This window comes from Ambystoma mexicanum, chromosome 2q, assembly GCF_040938575.1.
Source record: "Ambystoma mexicanum isolate Mex_15411 chromosome 2q, UKY_AmexF1_1, whole genome shotgun sequence".
Lineage (NCBI taxonomy): Eukaryota > Metazoa > Chordata > Amphibia > Caudata > Ambystomatidae > Ambystoma > Ambystoma mexicanum.
The window spans coordinates 336,485,043-336,491,544 of record NC_090924.1 but is presented as its reverse complement, the minus strand read 5'-3'; positions in this window follow the sequence as shown (position 1 = coordinate 336,491,544).

Genomic DNA, 6,502 nt, shown 5'->3' with positions numbered 1-6,502 from the left:
AACCACTGAGACAGTCATAGAAGTACTCACTGAAATCTTTCAAAGGGAAGGCCTCCCCAAAGAAGTGGTCACAGACAACGGAGTACAACTAGTTTCCAAAGACATGGAAGAATTTTTAAAAAGGAATCACATCAAACAAAAGAAGGCGGCCCTGTATCATCCCCAAGCAAATGGACTTGTGGAAAGGGCGAACAGGTTCATAAAGGGGGCCATCCAACTAGCAACGGCGTCGGGCATGGACCCCCTCAAAACAACCAAAGAAGCAATAGCGGCTCACAGGCTCACGCCAAATGGAATCACTCAAATATCCCCGTTCAAATTGTTGAGAGGGAGGAGTGCGGCATCTAAGCTCATCCCACCATGGCTATCGAAAGTAAGGGAAGATGAAGCAGTAGACATGACAGAAGTGGTTTGACGCATTGAAAGAAACAAGACACGCATGAAATCGTGGAGTGACGAAAGAAGGAGGACGAGACCAGCGCCCAACATAGAAAATGGGGACTGGATCAAAATCAAACTACCAAGAAAAGATCAAGCCACCGGATCCCGGTATAGTCAGCCCATAAAAGTAACTCACAAGGGAACAAATCATGTCCGCACAGAAGACGGGCGCACGTGGAACTTGGAAAGAGTAGCATTATACCAGCGAAGGCAAGAAAAAGTGAGGACCCCAGAGACACCACACATAGAAAGTGAAAGGAACGACGGAAGAAACGAAGAACGAGAACCCGAAGGAAACGATGGAGAAAGAGAAGAAACCGATGTAGAACTGGAAGAACCGAATGTAAGCCCAGAACCGGTTCAGCAGGGACCGTGCCCTGGAACCAGTGAGAGGCCCAGAAGGGAGCACAGAAGACCGGTGAGATACAATGACTATGTATTACAGTGAACCCGCTCTGCATTGAAAAAGGGAGATGTGTAGAGATGTCGCGAGAGTTCCACTCTCGCGAGATCTCGCCCGCGAGACAGCTCCGCCCCCGCGCGCTTAGCGTGCATTACGGGACGAGCTGAGGACGCGGACAGCTGCGTCTTCCCGGCTCCTCCGAGCACGGGACTTGATCTGCCTCAAAGCAGAACCTTTTATGTTAGTTGCAGCTTGGCTCATGTTGGCCACGTTGGGCCCCTTATTTACTAGAGCCATGATTATGGAAGTAACGTTCTGGAGTAACCAGGGAAAATAAAGCACTGGTGAAACTCCTGCCTGGCTCCTGTCTTCTATTGGGGAAAATTATACTACAACCCAATGGACGTTCTGTCCCCAGATGTGCAAGTTATTCGGGCTGCGGTGATATTGATGGGCATTGCCTGCAATATGTTGGAACTCACAAGATGTGGTGGGATTCAAGGCGGACTGATTGTTGTCTCGGTGCATAGAAAAAGCAGGTGAAGTGCTGTTTGATCCTCTACACTAGGAAACCTGCAATGGTCGCAGTAACCATCAATGGTAAAAGTCAATACTAATGGAGTGATAGTGGTGAGATCCAACCACGGGGTGAAGCAGGTCTTGAAATCGGGTTCTATGGTGACAGAAGCACACCAAAGTGAAACACGAATACTGGCTTGAAGAGCTGAATGCTAAGGTTTATAGTACTTTCATTCCGCACACCTCATGGATTACAACATTTAACACACAAGCATCTCCCACACTTCCCCATTGTAACCTGGACCCTTTCTATGATCAAACAAAATGTTAAATCCTTCCCTCAGGCAAAGGAGAAAGGCACTCCCTCTGCTGCACTGCTCGGTTCGCCACCTTGATTTAGCAAACGGTAGGTAGTACTTAAATATATCCCCTATTTAGGCCTAAACAGTGCTCAACTCATATGTATTCATTGGACTTCCATATGTCATCATTCTCCTTCATTTTCAATTTTAAAAAGGCATCACTCTGCACAGCCAGCCATGGTTTAAAGGCTGGCCCCATATCATGTGGCTGTTTATCTGAAGCAGACTTGTCAGTGGAGTCTGTGTGATGTATGGTATGGTATAGGAACTTATAAAGCGCAACTGGGCCCAAGGTGTATCCTGGTGCTAGGTAAACGAGAAAGACAGCAGCAGTGGATAAAATCAATAAAGCAAAAGAAACAATAAGAAGCACCTAGAAAACTAGCCACTAAGAGGACACAAGAAGGTTTTTAATGATTTCCTAAAAGCCAGGTAACCTTCAGTTTCCCGAAGAGGTAGAGGAAGACTGAGGGGATGACTCCCTTCCCCTGGTAAACTCTCATCGATGAAAGGACCATCCCTGGCAGGTGCTTATACAAAGGGCCTATTATTGACACTGGGGCAGCCCAGAGCCTCTGCCCCTGGGTAGTGATAAAACTCCCAGGCAGAGGAGGCTACCAACAGCTTTTATGTCTAGAATCTGCTTCAACCCTTGCAAATATGCATTGTAGCACCATGTTAAATACAGGAAGTAGGAACAGCATGCCTGCACCGCAGAGGCAGTGGTCTGTGCCCCCTGCCCCAGACCCTGACATGCTGGCCTTATCGCAGTGCGATAGTGTCACTACAGACAGTGTGAAACTGCAGCCAGGCAAGGCATGTCCTAAGAACAGGAGACAAAGGAACCATTTATGTGTGCAGTAATAATTGTGTTTTTACATTAGAAGAATAGTGAAACATAGCGTGCTTTAAATGTATATTGAACTGTGTGGACAGTGTGGAAGATCAGAAGGAGGATATGGACAAATATGTGCCATTCTCAAACAAGGTGTACTTGAAAATAATAAAGACTATACCTAGCTTCCCCTATTCTATGGGTTTCCCACCCAACACAACTAAACTAGGGTGCTCATCGTCAATTGTGAAGTCCTGGCTTTTTTGTATTGGTTCCCTTGTCCCCTCAAATTCTTCTCTGGTGTTTCCTTGATATTGAGATGAAGCAGGTACACAGGAGACACTGCCCGACGATACGTAGCACGCATCGCATGTCCATGCTTCTGAGCCTTTAAGAACAGAGGATCGGACCCTCAGTGGCAAAGCCCTCGCAGGACAAGGCCATGGTGTTGAGCGACGTAGGTGCACAGGAGACGCTGCTCAACGATGCGTAGCATGCATAAAGCGTCCACGCTTCCAAGCCTTTAAGAATTGAGAATCGGACCCTCTGCAGCAAAGCCCTCACATAACAAGGCCATGGTGTTGAGCGACGCAGGTGCGCAGGAGATGCTGCCCGACGATATGTAACACGCATCTCACGTCCACGTTTCCAAGCTTTTAAGAACCGAGGATTGAAACCTCTGCAATAAAGCCTTCGCAGGACAAAGCTACGGTGTTGAGCGACACAGCTGCACAGGAGACGCTGCCTGACAATACGTAGCACACATCGCATGTCCATGCTTCCGAGCCTTTAAGAAAAGAGGATCGGACCATTGCGGCAAAGCCCTCGCAGAACAAGGCCATAGTGTTGAGCAACAAAGGTGTTTGGTGACGAAGGGGTCAAAACGTAGAGTGCGAGCATGCAGCGCAGCCGTCGACCAGTAGAGCTGCCGCAAGGCAAAAAAGGTGCAGGCGGAAGGTGGGGGGGAGGCGCTGCCATTACTGCGTCCTACTAATCTTTGCACTAGACTCACTAAATATTTCTGAGTTTTAGATTTTATTATTTATTTAATTTTCAAAAAAAATCAGACATGTTATTTTCATAGTCCAAAAAGTATTTTTATTTTTAATTTTAGTAGTGACATAGAATGTCAATGATTATTACAATTGCATAATGGTGGCAACAATCTCTGCTAGGAGGCACATGCATACGTTTCGCCCTTGCTTGGACTTTCTCAAGGCACAATTTCAAAAGTTTCAACAGTTAGTAACTGTTCGAAAGTTTATACTGTTCCATCTATTTGCATTTCATGTACATCTGTGTACTCTTAACAATTGCCCATTTTACATTAACAGCATAATATCACATGTACATTCATTACATCATGTGAAGCCTGCTTCAATATAGGTTACACAAAACTGTCTCTAATGCTGAGTGGACCGGCTTGGTGGTTCTTGTCAAGGTAGATTTCTGGAGTTCTACAAATAGATTGTTCTCAGGCAAATCCCTAGTGATCTCAGAGTTCCTTTATTGCAAGACTCTCTGTGGTTATTTTCATGAGTTGCTGTTCAGTAAGTCATTGTTAGTCAATGTTAGTTCTTGCGTTCTTAGTCTGGTATTTTTCAATCCTTTGTCATTACGAGCGGGTTTCTTTATGGCAACGGTGCTCCGCTTGTAAGTCTCAAAAGCAGTATTTCAAGACATGGCCACACACTTGCACAATGAGTCCACAGGGAGGAAATTAGAGAAAAGATTAGCGATCCCAGAGCTCTGGAAAATGTACCAGGAAGAAAGGGAAGATCTGCCACCTAAGGAGTGGGTGCTTAGTCAGTGTAAGGAGGAAGGTGTAGAGCCCTCAGCTGCCCTTACCTCACCTGAAGTAAAAGACGCTAGTACGGAAGAAGTAGGGTTGTATCCTTTAAAGGAGTTGAAAGAGGCAATGGGTATAGTAATCCAATATACGACCCTACCGCTTTTAGCAGCGACAATAGCCCACAGGAGAATCCGAGAAAAGAAGAGATCTGTAAGATCATACAAAACAAACAAGAAAGGAGTGAACAGTTGATTGTGTTGACAGAAATAGAAAGGGAGATTGAGAGATGGAAAGGAGAGAAGGATAAAGCTGATGAGATTACGCTCGTGCAGAACAAATGGATGGGAGGACAGGTATTACTTAAAATTGATGGGAAAAGCAGCCAGGAAGTTAGGCAAAGAGAAGATAAGGACGAACAAGAAAGAAGAGAAAGAACGAGAGAAGAGATTGAAAGAAGACAAGCAGAAATGGACGAGCAGGGAGCGACGAGAACAGATGTATGAGGAGGAGCAAGAGAAAAAAAGAATGGGCAGAAGAACAAAGCAAGTATTACAATAGACAGAGATAGAAGGCAGGGATAGATGAGAAAGGATGAGAGAAGAGGAGGAAGCACTAACATTAAGGGATGAAAGGATACAGAGATGAAGGGAAGAAGAGGAAAGAAGGGAAGGAGTAAGGATAGAAGAACGAAGGTAAGAGGAAGACAGAATTAGAAGGGAGGCAAGAAAACGAAGAGAAATATATGAAGAACTAGAATGAAGCAGGGGACAGCGGGATCTTTATATCAGTCTTATTCGTAAGGAACCAGTAGGGCCAAGCCCAGAAACGCGATGGGACAGAGCAGAAGGGGCATTTAGAATAGTATTGGAAGAAGAAGGCTTTGATGTGGAGAGCATCATAGTCAAGATAGATAAGGTCTATCAAGAATTAAAGGAAGGTAGCAAATATGCAAGTTGATGGAGAATGGATCAATCACCAGCATTTCAATAACAAAGCGAAGAAGAAATTCTATTCAGTCACAAACATAGAGCATTGTCTTTAAGCAGACTGAACCTAGACAAAGATGAAGGGGATGATAGTCACACTCCTTGGGGACAAGACATATCAGACGAGGAAAGAGAATGCGCCCCCGAAGCAAGCCTGCAAATAGATAAAGAAGGAAGATGGTTAGATCTGGAACAACCTAAGGATAGGACGCCAGATCCCATAGCATATCCAGAGCATCCCTGAGGATGATTGTATAGTGAGAAGGGAGAACCGCTGCCATACGTGAGCAGGTTAAGGTCATCGATCGTCCCTGCCATGGATAGACTAACGATGGGAGCCGACTGTGGGTTAGGGGTTACGCAGTTTCCCTTATTAGAAAAAGGGGGAGCAAGACCACAATATATTCCATGGCTGCAGATGGACAAAGATAATTTAAGTTGTAAGCTCCCAAGTTTGACTTTGGGTGCTGGAAAATGGATATATGAATTAGAAAAAATGACAACAGGAGAAAACACGTTGGCCATAGGGGACATAAAGTGTCTCCTGGCAGCTATTCTTGTGGAAAGGGCTGATGACATATGGAGGAGAGCAGGATATTCCAGTGTGACAGCACAAAACACAGCGCATGACGGAGCGCCATTTAATAATTGCAGAGCAGACATGTGGAGGGTTCCCAGGGTACAGTACCACTATACATCAGATATAGGTGCAATTAGACACCTAAAATGAAGGAAGATGAAGACCCTATTGCTTATATTCAGGACATTCAAGAGAAATGGCAACTTGAAACTCGCGATCCGTGTGAAAAAACAGTGGCATTATTTTACCACATTTTATGCCAGGGGTTGCCTGAGCCAGTGCAGAGACAGATGAAGAAACAAGTGGGAATGGAACAAAACCGTGGCCTGAGATACAGCTGATGATAGTGCATCACTGTCGGTTGTTACAAAAGAAAAATAGGAAGAAAGATGACACTAAGAAAATCGAGGAAGCCAACTAAGTTCAGAAAAAAAATTCTAAATGTGCCATAGAAGGGGCTGTATTGACAAGCAGAGAAGGACTGGGAATGCAGGAAGCAATGGGTATATCGCAGGCAAATAATTAGCGCCCGATGGACCAAGGTGGTTATGAGTTTGTGCCACAAGGCAGACGTATGGGCTATA